The following is a 27,162-nucleotide window of genomic DNA, read 5'->3' as shown; positions in this document are numbered from 1 at the left end:
CATCCCGATCCCCCCTCCCACCTCCCTCTCTACCCGATCCCTCTGGGTCTTCCCAGTGCACCAGCGCCGAGCACTTGCCTCATGCATCCAACCTGGGCTGGTGATCTGTTTCACCCTAGATAATATACATGTTTCAATGCTGTTCTCTCGAAACATCCCACCCTCGCCTTCTCCTACAGAGTCCAAAAGTCTGTTCTGTATATCTGTGTCTCTTTTTCTGTTTTGTATATAGGGTAATATTTCTTTTTAGATGGGGAAGGAGCTACTGCTTAGATTTTTCTCTCAATATTTGTCTTTCAGAATTGAAAATTGTGTGATTTGGTATGACACTCCTCAAGTTAATGAGAAATAATCTCTTCTAAATTTCAAATTTTTCAAACAGTATTTCTCCACGTATCTTTTCCTAAGCCCTTCTCTCCTTTTGATTCTTCAGTTACACGTTAGAACATTTGGAATGGATCACAGGTCAACTGATGGTCCTTATTTTCAGTCTGTTTCTTTATGCTTCATTCAAGATATATGTTGTTGATATATATAACTAAAAGGTTAATTCAGGTTTTTCCATAACATTCTTTTGAAAATCCCAAATTAATGTTTTGGCCAACCCAGTATCTTCAAGTGTGTGTGTGTGTGTGTGTGTGTGTCTGTATCTTTCAGTCGTGTCTGATTGCAACCCCCCAGACTTCTCTGTCTGTGGGATTTTCACAGCAGGAATACTGGAGTGGGCTGCCGTTCCCTCCTCCAGGGGATCTTTCTGACCCAGGGATTGAACCTGGGTCTCTGTGTCTCCTGCATTGACAGGTGGATCCTTTCCCACTGAGCCACCTGGGTCTATATCTTCAAATACTATATTTAATTTGCCAGTGCAGTGAAATTTTAACTTCAGACATTGTGGGTCTCATCTTTAGAAGTCCTTTTTATTTTTTTAATAGCTAACATTTCTGTATCTAATTTTATCCATATTTTCCTTAAACACTTAAATAACGTCATATACAAGTTGTGATAGCTATTGTGATATACTTTTATGTTTGTTCTGTCATTTCTTGCAATTCTGCAAGTGATTCCATTGGTTGAACTTTTCCTAGTAATGAGTTACATGTTCCTGCTTTTTGGCATATCTGGTAATTTTGACGGGATGCTGGACATTTTGATGATCCCTTGTTGAAGGTCTGGATTTTGTTGTCTAACTTGAAGGGCTGCTGGGCTTTCTTTTAATAATAAGTTATTTATAGTATTGTTTAACAATAACTAAGTTATTTATAGTTATTTAAAGTTCTATCTTTTTGAGGTCCTTCTTTTAAGTTTTGCTCGACTCATTGGACATAAGTTTGAGCAAACTCTGAGAGATGGTGAAGGACAGGAAAGCCTGGTGTGCTGCGGTCCATGGGGTCACAAAGAGTCGGATCCAACTGAGTGACTAAACCACAGAGTGAGTCTAGGGTAGCCTACCCTCTAGGGGTAATTTAATCTTATTGCTAAGACATTAGCATCTGGGTCTCCACTGAATGACCTGATGATCAGTGAGGACTTCCTGCTTTGGTTGGAACTCAGATAACTCCCTACCCACTGTGAGCTGTGGGAATTGCTCACCTTAGAACTCCCCCATCGTTCTTCATTTTGTCGTGGAGTTTTATTCTATGCGTGTGAGGCATAGTCCTTGGCATAGACTCAAGGAGAGGCCAATGCAGACATCTGGGACGATTTTTTCACATACCTCTCTCCTTTTCTGGAATTCTGTCCACAGGTTTCTTTTCCAGTGGTCTCCCTTAACACCTCCAACTTCTCATTTTTTCAACTTGTGAACATTTTTTCAGTTAGTTTCCTAGTTAATTATTAACAGGTTTAGTCTTGTTCATGTTATGTCTTCATTGCTGGAAAGAAGTCAAAAAATTTCTGTTAGTCTACTTATTCATATGTGTGTGATCTTTCTGCTTGATTTGTTTTTAAGGTCTCTTTCATAGCCCTTGGGAATATCACTATAATGAATCAACTCCGTCTTCTAGTTGTTCAGTCTGTATATCTAGATGTCCTAATTGGTCGTTATTCAAATTTTTATTGCTTTTTTGTCTTAATTTTTAAAAAAATTTTCCTTACCACAATAAATATCTGTCTTTATTTTGTACTGTTTTTCTCATTATCAATTTAAGGGTATTGTACTTTTAAGATCTAAATATGCGGGATTTTTCAAAACTTGGCTCTTCAAATTTTCAAAAGATACTCGTTTTCTGTCTAGAGTCTAGGTTGAGATGGGTAAGCTTCTTTTCCAATACCCTGTGTGTATGTGCAGACTTTTAAAAATAATCTGCCTTTTGCTAAGTTTTCAGCCTTGTGACATCCTAGCTTTATGTAGGCGTCTCAGTTTTAGCTCCTACGTTGCAAGGACCCACAGTCCTATCAACTTTCTTTTGCGTGAACTTTATGAAATAAAACCCCCATCCCCATTGTTTGTTCAGTCACTCAGTCGTGTCCTACTTTGCAACCTCATGGACTGCAGCGCGCCAGGCTTCCCTGTCCTTCACCATCTCCCGGAGTTTGCTCAAACTCATGTCTATTAGTCAGTGATGCCATCCAACCATCTCATCCCCTGTCGTCCCCTTTTCCTCCTGCCTACAATCTTCCCCAGCATCAGGGTCTTTTCCAGCGACTCAGTTCTTCGCATCAGGAGGCCAAAGTATTGAAGCTTCAGCATCAGTCCTTCCAATAAATATTCAGGGTTGATTTCCTTTAGGCTTGACTGGTTTGATCTCCTTGCTGTCCAAGGGACTCTCGAGTCTTCTCCAACACCACAGTCTTCCCTGGCATGATTCATAATAATAACAGCCCCTTGAGCAGCAGCGATGTGAGTTCACGTGCCTATCACCAGAGTTTCAGTTTGCTCTTTGTTTCTTGCAGCTTGAGATTTTCTTTCCATCCTTGCAAGCCCTGTTATGAATTTCCAGTTACTTTCATTGGGTTCAGCATTTTTACTTACTTTTACGAGGAAATGTTTCAGTGCCACAGATAATCAGATCGCCTGACCAGAAATTCCCTACTATTTTATAAAGCATCAAAAATGGAAGTTGCTTCTGTGTGAATCACATATGAAAGTCATAATGGTCAAGAAAGATTTCCTAATTCTTCTTTATATTTGGAATTATCTATTAATTTTATTTTGGGAGGAATGCATTCGCTAACTTTTGGACTCATAAAATATCTTACTGAAGTTGAATGTGCAAGGGTATTCTGTGTTCAGTTTTGAATGCCACTGTGTGAATTCAGGAGTGGTAAAGTGTAATTTCTAGTTTGAAACGGTGGATTGTAAACCTGGTTCTGTGTTAGAGAAATTTTTAGAGCTTGGTGAAAATAGTTTTGCGATCACGATTCAGTAAGTTTAGGGTGCAGCCGTGTATAAATGGAATTAAGCCTTGATCCTACTTCAACTATGTCCCGATACTCTCATGGCCTCAAAAATCTTATGGCGCACCAAGTCTAAAGTGTTACAAACCATCATCTAACTAGCCCCAGAATTTGTTGATAGTAAAAAAGAAGGAAAGAAAGGGAGCTAAACAGAAGCTCTCATTTGAACCATGACATTTTCCTTTAAGGCGTGCAGACTAGTGTATTCTGCCCTGCCCAGCACATGTGGTAAAGTACAAGTTGGCATTATTTCATTTCTGGAAGGTACACAGCCTTAAGTTTTTATCCTGCTGATAAGTGGAACTAAATGTCCTGATTTTTTGTCTTATGCACTTCAGCTTATTTTAAATGGAGAAAGGTTTAAACTCAATATATGGTGGACATGCTGAGTTCTACTTTGTAATTCTTTCAGAAATCTTATTATGTTTTCTAAACTGCTGTATAGTGTGTGAATTTTTATTTGCAATTTTCCATCATTTTTTCTTTTTTGCTCAAGAGAACTGTAAAATTCTTGGGGTCAAATACTCTGAGATAAATAGCCTTCAGTTTTATCGCTGTCTGGTAGAGCACTAATAGACGAATTCTCCATACTTGTTTGATTCGGTGGTCTTTATTTGACATCCATTTTTCACATAATGACCAACTCCCTAATCTGCTCTCATTTCATTTATTCACTTTTCTCACTGTACACTTTCTGAAAGTGAAAGTGTTAGTCGCTCAGTTGCGTCTGACTCATTTTCGACCCCGTGGACCATAACCCACCAGGCTCCTCTGTCCGTGAAATTCTCCAGGCAAGAATACTGGAGTGGGTTGCCATTTCCTTCTCTAGGGGATCTTCCCGACCCAGGGATTGAATCTGGGTCTCCTGCATTTCAGGCAGATTCTTTACCACCAGGGAAGTCCACCCCTTCTTAAAACCCAATATAAATTTTAAATCTGGGAGAAATCACACTAATGTATTAAAAATGGTAGCCTAGAAGTAAGTGCCTGTTCTGCTCATGAATGAGTAACTGGTGTTGGATCAACCCATTGGCCAACAAATAAGAAATGGAGAGAGAGAGAGGGTGTGTGTGTGTGTGTGTGTATTAAATGAGACTGGAGAGAAAATAAGCAAGAGAATAGAGCACAAACCAAAACATTGATTTATATGGGCTGAGGATACCAATTTAAGTGCTGCTGATATAAGAGGGGTGCAATCCCAGAGAGAAAGGAGGCATAGAGAAGAGAGGATAAAAATTCATGTATATCTTATTGACTTCTAAACTGCATAGAGAAAGATTTTACAAAACCATGAAAATAGCAGCAGCGGGAGCTTGAAGAGTTTAGTCGAGATCTCAGTGCTATCTGCGGAACCTACAGGTGGATGTTCAAATCCTGCTAAATTAGAGGGCTCCAGTAAACACTTGTACACCCCTGTGGACCCCAAAAGATCATATCCTAGGATTTCAGACCCATCAAAGACTAAAACTCACCTTAGAATTCTAGATTCACCTGAACTCTAAAACAAGAACCTCTACTGTTCCCATCCACAATGTCTGCCTTACAATCAGAATAATAAGATAAGCCAAAAAAAAAAAAAAACTTAATAGACAAAAGGATGATTCAGATTTTTTTCAGGAAAAGATTTTTAAATGACTGCAATTAGTATGTTCAAGAAAATAGAAAAATGTGTTTGTACTTTCAGAATATACTTGGATTTTATAAATGTAAGTCAGAGAAATTCAGTTTTAAAACAGAAAAATGTAACTTTAGTGATTACCAGGAGAAAAATGACTGTATCATTGAAAAACTGACAATGTAATAAAAAACTTGGATGATTTTTAAAAGTTTACTCAAAGGAAGGCAAAAAAATCAAGAAATTAATAAACAAAAATATATGAAAACAAATAGCAGACCATAGTCTTAAACTCAAGTATGTCATTAATTAATGGAAGTTCATTTGGTCTAAATATTCCAATTAAAAAAATAAAGATGATCTTGCTGGGTAATAACATAGTTATATATATTTATGGGAAACACACTTTAAATATGTATAGAAAGAATTGTTAAAAGTATTGAAAAAATGTATCATGAACACATTAATCAAAAGAAAATGGGTGTGGCTTTATTGTAGAAGAAAAATAGGTTTTAAAGAGGAAATATTATCAGAAATAGGAATATTTCATAATGAAAGAAGTCAGTTCAATAGGAATGTGTAACAGCCCAAATTTACAGGCAACTAATACTGCAGTTTCAGAATATATAAATGAGGTTGTATGTGTGCATGTGCCCTCGGTCATGTCCGGCTCTTTGTGACCCCAGACTCCTCTGTCCATGGGATGTTCTAGGGAAGAGTACTGGAGTGGGTTGCCATTTCCTGCTGCAGGGCATCTTCCTGAGCCAGGAATCAAACCCACATCTCTTGTGTCTCCTGCATTGGCAGGTGACTATTTTACTGCTGTGCCGCATAGGAAGTCTATAAATAAGGTTGCGTGTGCGCTAAGTCGCTTCAGTTGCGTCTGACTCTTTGCGACCCTATGGATGGTAGCCTGCCAGGCTCCTCTGTCCATGGGATTCTTCAGGCAGGGAAGATTATACTCGAGTGGGTTGCCCTGCCCTCCTCCTGGAGATCTTCCTGACCCAAGGATCGAACCGACATCTTTTATGCCTCCACATTGGCAGGTGGGTTCTTTACCACTAGCACCACCTGGGAAGTCTGTAAATAATGTTAGTAAAACAAAAAATGAAATAGACAAAAGACATAATTCACTAGAGATTTTAACTCTCAAAAGTGTAAAACATATATGGAAAAAAAACTGTAAGTATCCAACTTTTTAATAGGCTCCAGTTACATTTATAGACTATCATACTGTGCAACTGCAGAATAGACATTGTTTCAACTGCAAGGAATTTTTATAAAAATTGGCTATGCACTGGCATCAAAGCAAATATCAATAAATTTCCAAGAATTAGAATAAGGAATAGTATATTTTCTAACTACTTTAGAATTAAATTAGAAGTAAAAAGGTAATCATTTTGTCTTCTGTAAATTAAGCAATATACCTTTAAAGAACCAATTCCACTCAAGAGAAATGAATATATACGTTTACCAAGAGAATGTGTAAGAATGTACATAGCAGCTCTATTCATAATACCCATAAACAGAAAATAAACTGCCCTTCACTGGGTAAATGAACAAAATATGATATATTCATACATAGCAGCTAAAAAGAAGAGACTCTTGTAGCATGGAACCAACCACATGGATGGATTTTATAGAAATTTTTGCAGAAATTTCCAGGAATATTCTTGGACATGGATACTGAAGATGAGAAAATTGCAGAGCATGGGGTATTGCCAAAAAGAATCAAGCTAAAAAGGACCTCTAACACTGAGTGTGTAGTTGAGGATTGCTGCCCCGAGGGTACCCATCCTCTGGGTTAAGTGTTACCAGCAACAAGGAGATGGTTCGGACTTGCAAGTAGATCCTTGATTCATTCCATTCTAACTTGTTATGTTTCCCACCACATCCCCAGACCTTGAAGTAAGGACTGTCTCATTTCCACTATTTTATATGGGACACTGGGTAGACACCCAACAAATGTGTGTTGAGTTACATGGAAAGGACTGACAGATCTTCCCAAGTGACTTTGTCCTCCTTTATACTTTTCCCTTGAAATTATTCCTACTCTCATTTCAAATCTCTAGTGGTGGAAAATAAATTGCAGGCTTACTTCCTACTTGACAAGTTCTGATAAGTTTTATTTATTAACGCTAATCAAATGTGTTAAAGGTGCCTGTTGAAAATAAAATGAGACTCAGCAGTGGATTTTTGGTTCCATCTTTTCTCTGTCCTTCTAACATCTTTATTCTCCTCTAGAGCTGTGTTTTATCTCCGTGTCTTACCTTCCCTTCCTCTCTTCCTCTCTAGGCAGTTGTCGCCTTGTCTTTTTCTTCCATTTCTTCTGATTTACTCTCTTTTCGGGGGGACTGTCACCGGTTCAGCAGCTAGAGATTGAAAATAATGTCTTGTTCTTGCACTGTAATTGCTATGTCAAGACAGCAGGCGCAGCAGACTGTCACAATTTTAACACCGAATAAAGAGGAGATTTGTCGTGTGCCGATTAGTATCGGGGGAGAAGGGTGCCTCAAATAAGGACGTGACTGTCTCACAAGAAATGCCTCCTTCCTTCACTTTAAAGATGGGATAACCAGCCATGTGTGAACACACTCATTCACAGTGGTCAGAGCAATGCATCTTCCATATTATTATTAATGAGTTTTGAATAGTCTTTGCAGAACTTTTCAAGATAATGCTTATTTAATTTTTCCCAAGTTATTTTAAATAAATGAGAGTCTGTAGTACCATTTTTTCCTTATAGATAAGGAAACTAAGTCACAAACAGAATCATTAATGATGACACAGCTAGTATTTCAGGATATTTTTCCATTAAACCAGTTTCAGATTACATACTTTCTCAATGCACTGACATATACATGTGTACAGTTAATTGATGTAAAATTACTATAGAGAGCTTACAATTGTTTGTCCCTAATATTAAAATTTACCAGTAAAGTTGTGTGGAATGTTCCATTTGACCATCAGTCAAAAATATCCACCTTAGTGAAGCATTGATAATATTTGACTCACAGGGAGCCAGAATATATATTTATATATATGTGTGTGTGTGTGTGTGTATTGTTGTTATTCAATCACTCAGTCATGTCTGACTCTCTGCGACTCCATGGACTGCAGCACACCAGGCCTCCCTGCCCTTCACCATCTCCTGGAGCTTTGCTCAAACTCATGTTCACTGAGTCGGTGATGCCATCCAACCATCCTCCGTTGTCCCCTTCTCCTTCTGCCTTCAGTCTTTCTCAGCATCAGAGTCTTTTCCAATGAGTCTCTGTGCATCCAATGATGCTCTGTGCATCGGGTGGCCAAAGTATTGGAGCTTCAGCTTCAGCATCAGTCCTTCCAAAGAATATTCAGGACTGATTTCCTTTAGGATTGACTGGTTTGATCTCCTTGCTGTCCACACTGCTCTCAAGAGTCTTCTCCAGAACCATAGTTTGAAAGCATCGATTCTTTGGTGCTCAGCCTTTTTTATTGCCCAGCTCTCTTATCTGTACATGACCACTGGAAAAACCATAGCTTTGACTATTGGCAAAGTAATGTCTCTCTAGACATTGCTTTTCTTCCAAGGAGCAAGCGTTTTTTAATTTCATGGCTGCAGTGATTTTGGAGCCCAAGAAAATAAAGTCTGTCACTCTTTCCACTGTTTCCCCATCTATTTGCCATGAAGTGATGGGACCGGATGCCATGACCTTCATTTTTTGAAGGTTGAGTTTTAAGGCAGCTCCTCTTTCACCTTCATCAAGAGGCTCTTTAATTCCTCTTCCCTTTCTGCCATAAGAGTGGTATCATCCGCATAGCTGAGGTTATTGATGTTTCTCCTGGCAATCTTGATTCCAGCTTCTGCTTCATCCAGCCTGGCATTTTGCATGATGTACTCTGCATATAAGTTAAACAAGCAGGGTGATAATATACAGCTTTGATGTACTTCTTTTCCAATTTTGAACCAGTGAGTCAAACATAATCCATCTTAGTGGGTGAAGCATTGACAATATTTGATTCACAGGGAAGCACTGATAATATTTGACTCACAGGGAGTTATAAGATATATAGAATATTTATAGTTTAACCTATATATTAAGGAAAACAAATTGTCTCTAAAGATACTTTAAAAATTTTCGTATGACCAGAAGTCTGGGTCGTCTGTTGAGCATATGTGTTTGCTTTCAACTTACATGACTAAAAATTACTGTTCAGTCTATGAATTCCCTCTTAGAGTTGTAAGGAATGTTGTGAAGTGACCATGAATAGCAAATGGCTCTCAGTCAAGAAATCCAGGCAAGCTTGGGTCTGGATGGCACGTGGTGTGCCTATGTCTTAAGATAACAAGGACAAAGCAATGAGGTCGGGAAGCTGAACAGGATGAGCTCTTGAGAGATCTTCCGGGTCTATCCATCTATGAAAATAACTCACCAGTAATGCCTCAAATAAGTTCACACTTAGCACATTTGCTCTAAAGGTTTCTTCAAGCGGGTAGGTTTTGGAGTATGTGCTGTGGGTGTCTTGAGATAAAAGAAGAGAATGCAAAGCTCTCAGCTGCTGCTCATTTATCTGGGCTCCCAGAACTTAACACTTAGGGATTCATAGCAAACCTACTGCCCTGATGGAAACAAAAGGTCACTCATCTTGCTCAGAACTAAACTAGGAAGTGCCTGAAGTTAATCACCCTAATAATATACCAGAGATTCCATGTAGCGACGTGAAAGCTGGTGCAGAAGTCTCCCAGCAGTTCTGCTTTAAATTGTTGGCTTCCAAATTCCTGCATTATTGAAGTTCAACTGAAAGTACACATTTGTCTAAAACATGTCATGCATGTGCTTCTGGACTATTATTGATAGGGGTCCCAACAATCAGATCAGGTGTATATAACCTGTGTGTCATTGAGCTAACTTCTCCACTTCTGGAAAAGATTGAGGGCAGGAGGAGAAGTGGGTGACAGAGGATGAGATGGTTGGATGGCATCACTGACTCAATGGACATGAATTTGAGCAAACTACGGGAGATAGTGACCGGGAAGCCCGGCATGCTGCAATTCATGGGGTCACAAAGAGTTGGACATGACTTAGAGACTGAAAAACGACAACAACCGGTTCTCCAATGTCAGGGAAATGCAGGTTTTCAAAATTGTCTTCACAGTCCTGATCAAGAGGCTAAACACTGTGTGTGTGTGTGTGTGTGTGTGTGTGTGTGTGTTGAGTCATGTCCGATTCTTTGTGACCTGATGGACTGTAGCCTACCAGACTACTCCATCCATGGAATTCTCCAGGCAAGAAACACTGGAGTGGGTTGCCATTTCCTTCTCCAAAATAGTTTATACGGAACATTTTTGCCATATAGATGTATCTTTTTCATGTCTCTCTTTTTTTCGGCTTTATTGAAGTATAATAGGCAAATAGAATACTACCTGATGATTTGATATGTATCGAGATTGTGAAAGCATTTCCACAATCAAGTTAATCAAGTTAGTCAACACATCCATACCTCTTATATTTACCTTTATTTTTTTGGTGAAAACAAATGTCATATTTGGAAAATTTCAGTTACATAATACAATATTATCAACTGTAGTTACATTGTTATACATTATTTAGCATCTAACTAGAAGTTTGAACCTTTTATCAACCCCTTCACTCCTCAAGAAGCTTGGAATTGGGGTTTCTCTCTGGGATGGAATGGTGCTGGGTCATTATTGGGCTTTTGGCAAGATTGTATATTAGCTTTTCTATTCTTAGATGTGTTTAGATTTTCTCAGTTTTCCAATGTGTAGGACTCACTCAACTAGTTTCTGGATTTCTCTTGAAAGATTGGATTGTGTATTGCTATATATTCAGTACCTCTGTGGGAGGTGGGAAAATCGGGAGCATCTTACGTTGCCATTTTGGTAATGTCCTCCTCCCCAGGTATATGTAGATTTGAAAGAATCTCTAGAAAAAGTTTAATTGAAACTTGATGTGTTGTAGATGAGGAAACGGGCCTGGAGAGATGATGTGACTTGCTTAGAGTTTCAAAAACAAAAAATGGCAGTCATTGATCTGACTTGAGTGAGGGCAGAACATTTCTCGTGTGTCTTTATATGACAAGAAGGAGATCATGGACTAATGACTTCTGAATTTATGGATGGATATTGTTGGAGACAAGAACTCTTTCTCAGGGCTTTTCCCACTGAGATGACCAAGTTTCTGGAATTGCCCTCTAAGAACTTGGGTGAGAGGTGGAACAATCTGTGGAGACAGTTTATTAGACTGATTGGGAAAAAATAGCCTATAAACAGCCAATAAAAGAGTTCCGGTTCCTGGTCTTTGTAAAAAAGAAAAACATGTAAATAATTTAAGAATATATACTTCAAAAAATGTGGAGAGCATCACCAAAGCCATTTAAAGTCTTTTAAACTTGCCCATGGATTTTTACAGTGTTTCTGCCGTATAGTAAGCCCTCTACATACCAACCTTCATGGTGCAAACTTTAGAAGATGTTAGCCTGGTGTGCTGCAGTCCACGGGTTCGCAAAGAGTCAGACATGACTGAGCGACTGAACTGAACTTGACCTGTGTTCGCATGTCCACTCATGTAAGTTGGTTCACGTGTCTGGCATATATCGTCGGGTGTGTGCATCCTCCACAAGCGACTGTGCTTTTGTGTAGTTTAGAGAGCACAGTAGTACAGTATTTCGAGCCCAGGAAGCCCAGATGCAGGCGTAAAAGCAGTGGTGATATGGCTGGTATGGAACTGTAAGATCAAAAATGTTTTCTTTATTTTGTGTGCGTGTTTTTTCATGCACTGTTTGTGTGGAAAGTATTACAAAGCTATTAAGTACAGTACCATGTAGCCAACTGTGTTAGTTGGGTACCTTGGCTAACTTTGTTACAGATGTGCTCTCGGAACAGAACTCGTTTCTATGTAGAGGACTTACTGTATCAACTCTCCTCTCTAGGTGAGGAAATGTGGGCAGGAAGTAAAACCTGAGAATGCTGCAGTTTCACTTAGCTAAAGAACTCAAAATGAGAGCGTGAGCCCTGCTAAACTCTGCTGTGATTTAGCATTTTATCTGCGATGTTTTCTCAAATCCCTGCCATTCTCCTGAGTAAACGAACGCTCGACTCTCCTTATTGGTATCAGAACAGATTTTAATCAACAGTGGAGGGTTTGAATACTTCTGAATTTTCCAGGTGGAACGGTAGCACGTGCTCTCCCAAGGAAAGCAAGTGCTCCTGAGCCAATCTTCAATTCCAAGTGAGCTTAATTTGAGGGGTTAATATCACAAAGGATTGAGAAGTCACGCGCTGAAGTAACAGTGGTCCTTTGAGAGGAGAATAAGAGCATTGGTCTTCTCAAGGTGCTGAAGTGATGATGAGAGGCGTAAGTGTCCTTACTTGCTATTGATGCGAAAAGCAAAGTATATTCAAGCTGAATTTGCAGTGTCCTTAACATGACAAGTTTATAGCCTCTCAGAGATTAACAGCCTGGTGGCCGAAAGTGCTTCTGCGTTATCCACTGGAGCTCCACAAACGAAACAGATGCTTTTTGATATAACCTGTGAGAATATTAATTTGTTCCCTTTTCCTTTTAATTGGCTTCTCACTGAATCAAGCAGTTAACCACTCTGGCTGAAAAATGGCATGCTGTAACATACCCTTTTCTTTGCCTCTTTTTAACATACACAGCAGATTACTAACAAAATGGCTATTTATACACATTGACCGTGGCTAGCTGGAATGACCCACGGTGCTAGGCCACTCTGAAATGCAGATTGTTCTGCATTTTTCAAATTGTTGATCACTTTGCAGAATTTCCAGTGCATAGTTCACTTTCAGCTGCCTGATTCTGTTTACTTTGCTGATACTGTTTACCAATTGCCAACTCATTCTTAATTTAAAAAAAAGCTAAAACAACTAGTAAGGAAGCAAATACGTTTATTGTCCTGGCCCACACTGGCTACAGTAAGAAATGAAGGCAAGTTGCTCACTTTTAGTTTCCTTTCTTGTCCACAGAAGGATTGCTGAGATCCTGCCTGAGTATTTATAGGTCTGTTTTTAATATCTAGTGTGTGGAGTGGGACTAATTGATGGATTATAACTGTCTATTCTTGTAAATTGTGGAGTGACTGAGGGAAATTTATTTTTGTTCTCTGGCTTATGAATTCTCTCTGTGTGCGAAGAGAATACACCAAGTGTATTGTTCCCATTTCATATGAGATTTGGGAAACATATAACCTTGAAAACGAAAGCTAAAACTTTCCCAAGCACAGAGTGCTGTATAAATGTTTAATGATGTTAGCACTGATTAAAAAGCCCAATAGAGATACATCAGTCTTGCTTTTGACCATCACATCTCCCTTATTTTGCAAGAAGTTCCAGATAAATAATATTGCCAGTTGCTCTTGATTAAACATTCATACAAGTAAGTACCTTGGTACTGCTGTTTTTGACTCTCGTCTGAATAGCCTTAGGGCCTAGGTGTCTGATTAACTTTAATTTTTAGCAAAGATACCTTGCATTTTACATTGGAACATTTCTTCAGGGAAAAGTTCAGCTCTTTTTGAGAGTAATTTCAGCAGTGTCACTGATATTCTGGGCAAGATGCTGCCAGATGTTCTATTTTAGGCCCCATATATTTACTCCCTAAACACATGAGCTTTGCATAGTTACTGGGGGAGAAGGAATGTCTGCAGTGAAGGGAGATTTGGGGACGAGAGTGGACCCTAAACTGTTGGGTGACAAGGAGGAGAGGTTCTCCAGTGAAGAGACTGTTGCGGATGGGGTGGCAGTTAGCCACAGTTTGGAGCTCGAGGGCTGGACACTGAACTTGCCAGGCAGGACTCTTTTCCAGAGAAAGAAAATGGATACACCCAGCTCACAGCATCTTCCTAGAGAAGGTCTCTCTAATGGTGGCCACCTGCATTTGATTTTTTTTCTTTTTTCTTTAAGCTAAGGGAAGCTTGGAAATCTCTTTGAAGTGAAAGGATTTTTGCTTTATTTTTAGTAATCCATTAACTGAGCACTTTGAAACTAATGGGCTGCAAAGATAATAACGTATGATGTTTATTCTCTAATTGCTACTTTTGATGATTGGTTCTCTTTTTTTCTTGTCTGGTCACTAACGTTCTAATTCAGTCTATCCTGTCCACTGTCTCCCAGCCCTGCCAGGCTTCAACCTCAGGGGTTGGAGAAGAGAAGGTGCAAGATTTACACTTTTCTACTCTTCCTCTTCACATTTATGTTTCTGATTATTCAGCACTGGGACAGGGGAGGAAGAGTTAAAGAGCAAAATTATTTTGCTTCACAAGTGCTATTGAGGTGCATTTTTTATTTCCTTTATGTAGTAAGTCCCTAAATGTCAACTCTGTCATTGAGTTAATGTTCAAGTTCTTCAGGAGGTCATTCACTGGGTTATTGTCTTCAATTTTTTTAATGGAGGTTGAACTGACAATATTAGCTTCAGAAGTTTGACATAATGATTTGATATTTTACACATTACAAAATGATTACGAGTCTAGTTACTGCCTGTCAGTATACCAGGTTATTATTCCCTATGCTGTCCATTATATCTCTGTGACTTATTTTGTAACTGGAGGTTTGTACGTCTTCATCCCCTTCACCTAGTTTGCGCGTTCTTCCACCACCATATCCTCTGCTGAGTACAAGTTCATTCTCTGTATCTGCAAGTCTTTCTGTTTGTGTTGTGTTAGAGCCTACGTCTAAGTGAAATCACATGGTATTTGTCTTTCTCTATCTGATGCATTTCACTTTGCATAATACCCACGAGGTCCATCCATGTTGTTGCAAATAGCAAGAGTTGATTCTTTTTTATGGCTGTGTAATATTTCATACACACACACACACACACACACACCATATCTTTATCCATTCATTTAGCACTGAGCACTTAGCATGCTTTCATTCCTTGGCTATTGTGAATAATGCTGCAATAGACATGGGGGGAGACATATATCTTTTCAAATTAGTGTTTTTGTATTCTGTGGGAAATACCCAGAAGTGAAATTGCTAGATTGTGTGGTAGTTCTATTTTGAGTTTTTTGAGGCGCCTCCATACTGTTTTCCATGGTGGCCATACCAACTCACAGTCTCACCAGGACTGCCTGCGGCTTCTCTTTTGCCACATCCTCAGCAACACTTGTTTCTTGTCTGATGTATGAGGTGCTATCTCATTGTGGTTTCCAGTTGCATTTCCTTGGTGAGCAGTGACATTGAGCATCACTTCACGTACCTGATGGCCATCTGTATGTCATCTTTGAAAAAGTGTCTATTTATGTCCTATGCCCATTTTTAATCAGGTTGTTTATTATTTATTTTGTTGAGTTACCTGAGTGCTTTGTATACTTTGGGTATTACCTCTTATGGAATATATCATTTGCAGCTATCTTCTCCCATTCACTGGGCTGCCTTTTTATTTCACTGATGTTTCCTAAAAGGTTTTTAGTTTGATGTTGTCCCATTTGTTTATTTTTGCTTTTGTTGCCTTTGCCTAAAGGAGACAGCTCCAAAAAGAATATTGCTAAGACCAAAGCCAAAGATCATACTATGTTTTCTTCTAGGAGTGTCATGATTTCAGGTCTTTAATTTACGTGTTTGACTGATCTTTGAGTTTATTTTTGTGTATAGTGTATAAATGTAGTCCGCTTTCATTCTTTTGCATGTACCTGTCAGTTCTCTTTACTGTTTACCTAAGATACTGTCTTTTCTTCATTATATATTGAATCCTATATCCGTTATATATTGCCTCCTTTGTCAGAGACTAGTTTACCATATAAGTGTGGGTTTACATTTGGCCTGTGTATTCTGTTCCATTGATTTGTGTGTCTGTTTTGAGGCCACGATGCTTTGATTACTATAGTGTTGTAGTATAGTTTGAAATCTGGGAGTGTCATACCTCCAACTCTATTGTTTATTCTTTAGGCTGCTTTGGCTATTTGGGGTCTTTTGTGGTTACTTTAAGATTTTAGGATTATTTTAGTCAAAAATGCCTCGAGTATTTTGATGGTGATAGCATTGAATCTGTAGATTTCTTTGGGTAGTATGGATATTTCAAAATATTCTTCTGATCCATGAGCATGCTGTATTTTTCCATTTACTTATATTGCCTCCAGTTTCTTTCATTAATGTCTTATAGCTTTCAGAGTATAGGTTATTCATATCTTGCTTAAATTTGTTCCTAGGTATTTTTTTAATGCAACTGCAAATAGATTTTCCCCTAAATTTGTCTTTCTGATGGTTTTTAGTGTATAACACCGAACAGATTTCAGTGTATTAATCTGTGCGCTGTGGTGGTACAATGTGGTAATTAGTTTGTAATGTATAAAAATATCAATATGTGAAATAAGTGACAGTCTAGTTCCAATGGTTTTTTGGTGGCGTCTTTAGGGTTTTCTGTGTTACAGTATGTCGTGTATTAATAGTGGAAGCTTTACCTTGTTCCCTTCCAAGTGTTTATTTATTTTTTATCTGGTTGTGCTGGGTCTTTGCACATGGGCTTTCTCTAGTCCTGGCGAGCAGGCGGTGCGGGAGCTGCTCACTGTGACGGCTTCTCTTGATGCAGATCACAGGCTCTGGGCACACAGGCTTCAGTGGTTGCCATGTGTGGGCTCACGAGTTGCGGCTTGGTTTTGGTATATGGTAATGCTGGTCTCATAGTATGGAAGTGGTTCCTTCTCTGTGATTATTTTTGGTACAATTTGAGAAAGATATGTAATAACTCCTCTTTTAATGTTTGGTAGAATTCTCCTGTTAAGGCTTCTGGTCCTGGGAATTGCTTTCTGGGAGCTTCTGCTTTTTTTGATTACTGATTTAATTTCATTACTAGTAATTGGTTGGGCCAGATTTTCTATTTTTTTTTATTCAGTCTTAGAAAATTATGTTTCTAGGAATGTATCCATTTTTTTGGTTGTACAGCTTGTTAGCATATCTTTGTTTGTAGTAGTCTCTTATGATTGTACAATTGACTTTTGAAAAACAGTGGTTTGAAATGCATGGGTTCGTTTATATGTGGATTTCTTTCAATAATAAATACTACAGTACTACAAGACCCATGATTGGTTGAATTTGGATGTGAAACCACAGATACGGAGGAATGATGAATAAGGAGGACCAACTATAAGTTGTACACAGATTTTTGACTGTGTGGAGAGTCAGTACACTAACTCTTGCATTACTCAAGGATTAATTTTATTTCTTCAATATCATTGGTAGCTTCTGCTCTTCCATTTGTAATTTTATTTGGGCCCTCTTTTCTTGAAGAATCTGTCTGAAGGTTTGCCAATTTTATCTTTTAAAAGAACCACTTCTTAGTTTAATTGATATTATCTATTCTTACTCAGATCTTTATTATTTCCTTGTTTCTGCTAACCTTGGGGGATTATTTGTTTTTCTTTTCCTAATTCTTTTAAGTGTAAAGTTATGTTCTTTGAGCTTTCTCTTATGTCTTGATTGATGTAGGTCTGCATTGCTATGAACTTTCCTCTTAGAACTGCTTCTGCTGTTATCTCATAGATTTTGAAAAGTTGTATTTCTATTTTCAAGGTATTTTTCCTTTTCTGTTATGGTGCATTACAGGATATCGAAGTCACCTTGTTTTGCTCTACAATAGGACTCTGTTTATCTATTTTATATGTAGTAGTTTGTATCTATTAATCCCAAACGCCTAACTTATCCCTCCTACCTGCTTTAGCCTTTGTAAACCACAAGTTTGTTTTCTATATCTGTGGGTCTGTTTCTATTTTGTGAGAGCCGCTCAGTCATGTCTGACTCTTTATGACCCCATGGACTGCAACACACCAGGCTTCCCTCTCCTTCATCATCTCCCAGATTTTGCTCAAACTCATGTCCATTGAGTCGATCATCCATCCATCCATCTCATCCCCTGTCACCCCCTTCTCCTCCTGCCCTCAATCTTTCCCAGCATCAGGGTCTTTTCCAATGAGTGTGGTCTTGGCATCAGGTGGCCAAAGTATTGGAGTTTCAGCTTCAGCATCCGTCCTTCCAATGAACACCCAGGACTGACCTCCTTTAGGATGGACTGGTTGGATCTCCTTGCAGTCCAAGGGACTCTCTAGAGTCTTCTCTGAAACCACAGCTGTAACACATCAGTTCTTTGGCGCTCAGCCTTCTTTATGGTCCAGTTCTCACATGCGTATATGACTACTGAAAAAGCGATAGCTTTGACTACACAGAAATTGTTGGCAAAGTGATGTCTCTGCTTTTTAGCATGCTGTATGTTGGTCACAGCTTTTCTTCTAAGGAGCAGGCGTCTTTGTATTTCATGGCTGAGGTCACCATCCACAGTGATTTTGGAGCCTAAGAAAATAAAGTTTCTCACTGTTTCCATTTTTTCCCCCATCTGTTTGCCATGAAGTGATGGGACCAGATGCCATGATCTTAGTTTTTTGAATATTAGGTTTTAAGCCAGCTTTTCCACTCTCACCTTTCACCTTCATGAAGAGGCTCTTTAGTTCCTCTTCCCTTTCTGACATTAGTGTGGTATCATCTGCATGTCTGAGGTTGTTGATATTTCTCTCAGCAATCCTAACTCCAGTTTGTGCTTCATCTAACCCCACATTGTGCATGATGAACTCTGCATATAATTTAAATAAGCAGGGTGACAATATACAGCCTAATGGACACCTTTCCCAATTTTGAACCAGTTCATTGTCCCATGTCCAATTGTTGCTTCTTGGCCTCCATACAGATTTCTCAGGAGGCAGATAAAGTAGTCTGGTGTTTCCATCTCTTCAAGAATTTTCCAGTTTGTTCTGACCCACATAGTCAAAGGTTTTTGTGTAGTCCATGAAGCAGATGCTTTTCTGGAATTCTCTTGTTTTTTTCTGTGATCCAACAGATGTTGGCAATTTGATCTCTGGTTCCTCTGCCTTTTCTGAATTCATCTTGAACATCTGGAAGTTCGTCATTCATGTACTGTTGAAGCCTAGCTTGAAGGATTTTGAGCATACCTTGCTAGCATGTGAAATGAGTACAATTGTGTAGTAGTTTGAACATTCTTTGGCATTACCCTTCTTTGGGATTGGAATGAAAACTGACCTTTTCCAGTCCTGTGGCCACTGCTGAGTTTTCCAAATTTGCTGGCATGTTGAGTGCAGCACTTTCACAGCATCATCTTTTTAAGATTTGGAATAGCTCAGCTGGAATTCCATCACCTCCACTAGCTTTGTTTGTAGTAATGCTTTCTTACACGCACTTGACTTCACACCCCAGGATGTCTGGCTCTAGATGAGTGACCGTGCCATCGTAGTTATCCGGGACATTAAGACTTTTTGTGTACAATTCTGTGTACTCCTGCCACCTCTCTTTAGGATCTTCTGCTTCTGTTAGGTCCATACCATTTCTGTCCTTTATTGTGCCCATCTTTGTATGAAATATTCCCTTGGTATCTCTAATTTTCTTGAAGAGCTCTCGAGTCTTTCCCATTCTGTTATTTTCCTGGATTTCTTTGCATTGTCCTTAAGAAGACTTTCTTATCTCTCCTGCTATTCTTTGGAACTGTGCATTCAGATGGGTGTATCTTTCCCTTTCTGCTTTGCCTTTCAAGTCTCTCCACTCAGCTATTTGTAAGGCTCCTCAGGCAACCATTTAGCCTTGTATTTCTTTTTCTTGGGGATGGTTTTGGTCACTGCCTCATGTACAATGTTACAAACCTCCATCCATTGCTCTTCAGGCCGTCAGATCTAATCCCTTGAATCTGTTTGTCACTGTATAATCATAAGGGATTTGATTTAGGTTGTACCTGAATGGCCTCATGGTTTTTCCTCCTTTCTTCAATTTAAGCCTGAATTTTGCAATAAGAAGCTCATGATCTGAGCTACAGTCAGCTCCCGGTCTTGTTTTTGCTGACTGTATAAAGCCTCACTGTCAGTTTCTCCCTTTATTCCTTTTATGTCTGTTAACATTTGTTTTATATACTTAGGTGCTCCTGTATTGGCTGAATAAGTATTTCTGAATCTTCAGATTGACCCCTTTATCATGTAATGCTCTTCCTTTTCTTACAATCTTCATTTTGAAGTCTGTTATCTAATATAAATGTTGCTATCTGAGCTTTTTTTTTTTTTTTTTTTAAAACCTTAGCTTTCTTTTTGTTTTCTTTTACATTGAGTATCTTTTCCCATCTTTTTACTTTGCCTTTGGGTGTCTTTAAACGAGTCATAAAGTGAGTGAATTGAGTCTCTTGTAGGCAGTGTATCTGAGTCTTGTTTCCTTATCCATTCAGTCACCCTGTGTCTTTTGATTGGAGCATTTAGTCCATCTAAACTGATTATCAATAAGTATATCCTTACTGCCATTGTGTTAAATGTTTTTCAGTTGCCTTTGTAATTCTTTTTTCTTCTTTAAATCTTCCTTTTTGTGGTTTGACTCTCTTTAATGTTATATGGGTTCCTTTATTTTTTGTGTATTTATGATACGTTTTTGCTTTGTGGTTACCATGAAGTTCACGTCTGTCTGTCTATTTGTTTAAAGCTGTAGTCACTCAAGTTTGAACACATTCTACAAGGCTTAGGTTTCTTTTTTATTACATTACCTCAATATTCTATGCTTTTGACATCATATTTAATATCCTTTTATTTTTTATATCCCTTAACTCCTAGTAGTGATAGCTGATTTTGTCTTTTAACCTTTTAACTTGATACTCGCTATTTAAGTGGTTGATCCATTGCCTTTACTATGTATTTGCCTACCAGTGATAAAAACCTTTTTCCTTTTATATATTTTCTTATTTCCTGGTGTACCTTCTTCTCTTTTCCTTAAGATCCTTTAACATTTCTTGTGAGGCTGGTTTAGTGGTGATGGACTCTCTTAAAAATGTTTTTGCAGGTCCAGGAAATTCTGTCTTTAATTCTTGGTGATAACTTTGCCAAATAGAGAATTCCTGGTTGTAGTTTTTCTTTTTAGCACTTGAAATGTATCATGGCACTCCTCCTGAAAACTTGTGCTGAAAAATCAACCCTGTGGGTGTTCCCTTGTATGTTTTTTCTCTCGCTGCTTTTAACATTTTTTTCTCTTTTCACTGTTACTATCTGACGGAATATTCGGTGGCAGGGTTGCCTCATGCCTGGTCCAGTGGCATTCAAATCCTAGTCTCTCTGGACTCGGGGTATTGTGTTCTTGTGACAAGATGGCTCAAGGTCAGCTGCCTCAACAGGGGTCTGCTTGCCTTGTAAGAACATATATCCTTGCCCCGTGAATGGTGAGGCTCCTGGTCAGGTGATTCGCTGCCAATCCCCCTTCACTGTTTTGTTTTCACTTTGCTCAGACACAGACGGCACATCAGTAAGTTCACTGTGTGAGTGGATATTCAGTGGAATGCAATGAGTTTCTTAATCTCTGTAATTGACTCTTTTCTGGACATAACATTGTTTGGCTTGGGAGAGGTGGGTTCCGTCCGTAACATCTTACCCATTACTCACTTCTCCCAGGTCAGCCCGAGCCCATCATCTTTGCATATATCTTGAGGGCTGTGGATGAGAGTGCTGCTTTGAGCATCTCAATGAGTCCTGCAGAGGTTTGCTAGGTGGGTTTTAGAATACAGAGGCATTTAGTTAATACCTGTTGCTTTCAGCATTGGGGCTTTAGCTTCATTCTAGGGAAAGTCTTCTTCAACCTGTGGTTTCGTATGAAGAGACTGAAGGAACCCACTAGTTATGCCACTTTTCTCTATCTCCCAAAGACAAATTTATTTGTTGTGCTTGGACTAAATTTTAAACTTTAAAAAGAGTTTTCATCTATTGATAAGAGAGCTTCTGCATATTTGATCTAGGGGGTGGTCAATGTGGGAGAATGTCACTCTTGAGGAACCCAGAGTAACCGTGGAGATGTAGCCACATCACCATCTCTAATCTCTGCTTTCATTGAACTGGGCTTTGTGTACCAAATATAAGCACACATGATAATAGTAAATGTTTTGTTAAAAAACTCAGCTCTACAAGTTGTCAACAGAATGTGTAACCTTTCACAGATTTGTTTTCTCAGTTTAGCCAGAACAACCTTGTTCCTTTGTGGTCTACCTTTGGCTATATGAAGTAACAGGATAAATCTGACATGCATCTCTTTGCCACCTACTCTGCAGATTTTAAGAGATGAAATGGGGCTTAAGTTCTTTAAGGAATGTGGTCATTAGAACTGCCATTTATTGAGCATTCAATGGTACTAGACACATTTTAAGCTCTTTTTTAGTATTGCCTCACAAGCCCCCTGTAAGTCCTTTACTGTAGGTTTGGTTGCTATTCTTATTTTACTGATGAAGCAACTGATGCACAAGGCGGTTAGGACACCTAAGGTCCTATAACTTGGAGCAGAGGCAGGAACTGACCTCAGGCAGTCTGACTCCAGAGCCTGCGCTCTCAACCACTGTTACATCATCACGGGAATATGTGAGTAGTAGTTTCTTAGACACGTTTGCCATAAACTCTTTATGAAGCATTAAGTATTCTTGTTACTAAAAAAGAATAAATTGAAAAAATTTTTATCTCTAAAATTTAAAATCTAGCTTTTGTGAATCTGATTTATTAAATAATTTTTGCTCCCCATCCAAACAGTGAAGAAAAACTTAGGCATCTACTGTAATCACATTAGTGTGCAGACTTATCTATCTCCTGGTCCATGGGTGAAGAAAGCAGAATCAAAGAGATGGCATTGCATGCAGGGAGCTAGTTGCAGAGCTTTACCAGCTTTCAGGACTGTTGTCACTTTTGGCTGCTTAAGAGTGCCATTTGCATTTATTTGAAACATTTGGTTTAGTATGTGCTGGGCTCTATAGTAGGAGCTTGGGACATAGACATGTATTAGACACGCTTCCTCTACTAAAGAAGTTCAGTCTAGTCGGGGCCATCTGTGGAATGAAGTAACTGCAAAAACCACACTATAAGCGTTAGAATACTGGTGCTATGTGAGATGTAGATGATGGCATGCTTAACTCAGACTATGGGATAAGACAAGAAATGCTTCACAGGAGAAATACTTGAGGCAGATTTTAAAGAATGAGTTGGCTAGGCTGGAAAAGGGGAAAGGAATAGCCAGAAGAACTAGCAAGTATAAAGACGTGGCGCCTGTTTGGGCAGTTGCCAGCTCAGCAGAAGTGAAGAGGGTCTAGGACAGGAGGTGAGCAGGAAAAGGAATGCAGACAAGGGCTCTACCATCGAGTATCCACGCGTTTTACACGGAGGCGTCACACTGAATTTGAATTTCAGAAACTTCAGTCTGCCTTGCACCAGAGCCACAGAGGTCAATTACAGGCTATTAAAAATTCCAGGGGAGCCAAAATTAAGACCCAAAAGAGGGTGGTGGCAGTGAGCATGAAGCAGCAGCAGAAATAGGTAGTTAAGAACACCGCCCAAGTTTCTCTTGAAAATCAAGAGGGACATAAAAAAGAGGCATGGAAATTAAATTTCCCTTTAGTTTATAGCCGGATTATCATTTGACGTGGCAATTCCTGTTAAATACAGCCTAATCTCTAGGCATTTTCATGGATGTCATCATCTGAGTCCCAGCAAGTGACTCCTAACCTGATTCCTAGGATCTGAGACGTCGCATGGTCCTGCACCTGGGTCACCAGGGCAGCCTCCCCGGTCTCCTCTGTGTTCCAGCCGCCCTACTTTTCGCCTTTGTCTAAATAACAAGTGTTCCATCACGGGTGCTGTTCCTGTTTGAAAAGCTTTACCTCCAGAGTTCTCGCGTAACAACAAAAACCTTGTTTCTCTTCAGTCTTCTTATTTCTCTGACTTCAGAAGGAACATATCACACCCCACTTTGACAGTCCTAGAAGAGACATGATGGCTGTTGAAAGGACTGAATGCATTAATACCAAGTTTCTTGCATATGTCAAGGGCCCCACATAGTTCTTCTGGGGTTTTACCCGGTGGCTCAGCTAGCTGGTAAAGAATCTGCCTGCAATGCAGGAGACGCCGGTTCAATGCCTGGGTCGGGATCGGCTGCAGGCACAGGCTACCCACTCCAGCATTCTTGGACTTCCCTGGTGCCTGCAATGCAGGAGACCTGGGTTCTTCAGCGCTTACCATATGTACATAATGCCAGTACAATGTGATAACTTCTGTATAGTGTTCTCTGTATTGGAATTATGTGCTCATAGCTCCCATTTAATTGTGTGTTCTTTGAAAGTATAATTATTACTACTATGCATGTACCCATGATTTTCACAACACTCTGTTATTGTTTCTGATATAAAAGCAGTTATTAATATGGTTTGCCTCCATTGTCCTCTCGCTGATATGTACTGGCCAGTAACAAATGATTAGAACAATCAAGAATATAAAGAACAGATGTTACTTTTAAGAAATATCAATTATACGGTATGTCATTAGTATGGTATGACAATCAGCTTTTCCCAGATTTGCTATTTCTTACTCAGGGCCTTAACAGAACTTTGACTTTTCAGTTCTAAGGCATGGGAGTAGCTTATCTATGTGAAATACCTTTATATGATATGGTTTTGTTATTTAATAATTAAATCATTTGGGATGGGTACTTGATATGATGTTGACTGTTAGCTCTGAACATGAAGATAAAAAATACAACATAGAACTGCTCTCAAATGTTTGCATTCATTTGAAAAATAATATACCAACTCTGCTTTTGTTAACATTCATTTTATAAAATACCTTAAAAGAACAGATAAAACTGTACTGGAGTTTACATAATAACCAGAATTGAAAAAGGATGAATAAAATATAAATTAATTGAACACATAGCTATTTTGCCACATTAGACAAGTTTTAAAAAGGCATTAAAAATAAAATAGTAATTGAGAAGAAAACCCTTCACTCAACTGCTGTCATTTTCTGCAAACTCTTCCTAGAAACACTAAAATTCCAGGTCAACAGGCAGTACCTGTATTGTTGAAAACATACTGTAATTTGCTTTCAAATCTGTCAGCATAAGAGAAAAAAAATGAAAAATTTAACTGGGTTAGATAATTCAGTGCAAATTAAAGCTTCAAGTTGAAGATCTGAGAGGAAAAATAATGTCCAAACTGTAACAAATGCTTCTGGAACTGGACAAGAAAAAAATTCACATTATGAAGAAATCTTAGCAAGTGTTCATGTGTGTGGAATATTGAGTTAACCAATGGGCCCTTTGAGGTTCATGGGCAATTAGGGTTCTGTTATTAAGACTATCTGCAATATAGGCAAGGGAATATGGATGGGGAGGGGTCACCTTTGTGGAAGGAAGTTCAAGTTGACCATAAGCACTGCTGATTCAATTCTAGAAAACTTGGCCAGGATAGATAATACAGACATCACGGGGAAAAAGAGATTATGGAGATAATCTACTGGATTATCTTTGAAGGGAAGTACTTCTGCCCCGGAGTATGTCTGGGGACAGGGGAGAGCAGGTTAATGTTGGCCACGACCGGTTTTAATTATATAAATGATATGTTCTACTGGCTGTAAAAATAATCATATTACCAAATACATCTTGAGAAATGGGAGGAATGTCAAACTTTTTGGACCACAGTGAAACCAAGTCTGGATCATTTCCAGCCATTAACGGCTAGTCACTTTTATGATTAAAAACTATGTTTTTGTTTAATTATTTCCTCAAAAAATTTTTTTTGAGTTTGGTAAGTAATAGGTAGCAGTAAGGTTTTCATGACAGTGTTTGATAGAAAGTTTCCCTCTTTCCATTCCATACAAATTTTAGACTTGGTCTTTTTCATGGTAAAACTAATGGTTGCTATTGAGAAGTAGATACAGAGAGATTTTGGTGCAGGCTAGTAAGTTTTCTTGCAAAATAGATTTTAAAAATTTCAGGTCTAAACTTACTATATTGTCACTATTTTTTTCCCTCACTTTCATTGGAAATTTTCACTCATTTTTAAAGATTGTTTGAATGAGATTATACTATGCTTTCTAACAATGTTATCACAATGAAGTGGCAACTTTTGGCTTTTAGACTGTACCGAAGATCAGCAAGTCATAAAAAAAAAAACCCAAAACACAGTGCTATTTCAGCATGACATCAGAAACTAACAAATGAAAAATCATAATGATATAACATGGAGTTCATAAAGCGATGGAGAATTAGCCAATGCAATTTTTAAAAGTATAAAAAACTGCCTTCATATACTTACAGGAAGAACATTTAAGGCAAATTAAAAATTCTCTTCTAGGGACATGAACCAGCTCAGAATCAGATGAAGAACTTAAAACATGAGCACAAACTATCCAAGGCCTATGACTCCTCAAGCACCTCGTTAGGAGACCTAGTTGTCAAGTCAGGCGCGTGTCGGCTCACAGAGATGTGCCGGTTCCCTCCCAGGTCCACACGACGCCCGCACAAGTCTTGACTTAGCTTCCTTTGGCTCTGCTACAGGTAGGCTCACATGCTTCCAGATCCCAAAGAGGCACTCCTGATCAGATGCATCTTTCTACATCACACTGTGTGAAGTTGAACGAGCGACAGAAATGTGCACAGACCCGCAGGCAGCACACATTTAGAAAACCACCCGTGGGTCAAGCATTTAATGCAGACCTGGTTTCGTCTCAATTCTTCACTAAGTAGTAATTTAAAAAGAAGACCGCCTGAAAATTCTGAAGCACTGGTGGAAACCTTCCATGCTTTTGTCTAGCAGAGACACTTTTTGACTGTCAAAAGTGTGGATAAAGGATAACAGAATACCACAATGCAATCACTTTGTGATGGTTTGTGCTTTAAGAACACAGTGCCTGACAGCACGGGGCACATCACAGGTGCCCAATAAATATCTGTAGGTTTATTAAGAGTTAATAATGTGGTTTCTGAAGAACCTACCTTCATTTTGCAAAAAAGGCAAAACTATATAAATTTCTTTCACCTGAACTGGATGGAACAATGTGGAGCAATAAATGAGACTAAAAATTAAATATGAACTCTAATTTGATGGTAGAAAGAAAATTACTATTAAGAATTTTGCAAAAAAAAAAAAAAAAAGAAAACATTGCCACAGTAGCATTAGCACTTAACAGTGCGTCAACGATTTGCTGTTTCCACTGCAAGATGAACTGGTTCCTAAACTCGTTAGGTACCAGAGTGTAATCACTCAAACAGGAAATGAAGTCAGTTCCACTTTGGGAAAGGTATGCTCATGATTTTACCTGAAAATCACTACTACACTTCTGGGAGATGCCCTCTCATTCCG

The 27,162-nt window shown here is 38.8% G+C and overlaps 1 long non-coding RNA gene across 1 annotated transcript in view; it reads left to right on the top strand.

Annotated features, from left to right (window-relative positions):
- Positions 1 to 27,162, top strand: part of LOC139031043 (uncharacterized) — a 67,962-nt gene that overhangs the window by 38,135 nt on the left and 2,665 nt on the right. The window lies entirely within an intron of this gene.

This window comes from Odocoileus virginianus, chromosome 25 (genome assembly GCF_023699985.2).
Source record: "Odocoileus virginianus isolate 20LAN1187 ecotype Illinois chromosome 25, Ovbor_1.2, whole genome shotgun sequence".
NCBI lineage: Eukaryota > Metazoa > Chordata > Mammalia > Artiodactyla > Cervidae > Odocoileus > Odocoileus virginianus.
Note: the sequence above shows the minus strand (reverse complement) of the source record. Positions and strands in the feature narration are given on the sequence as shown.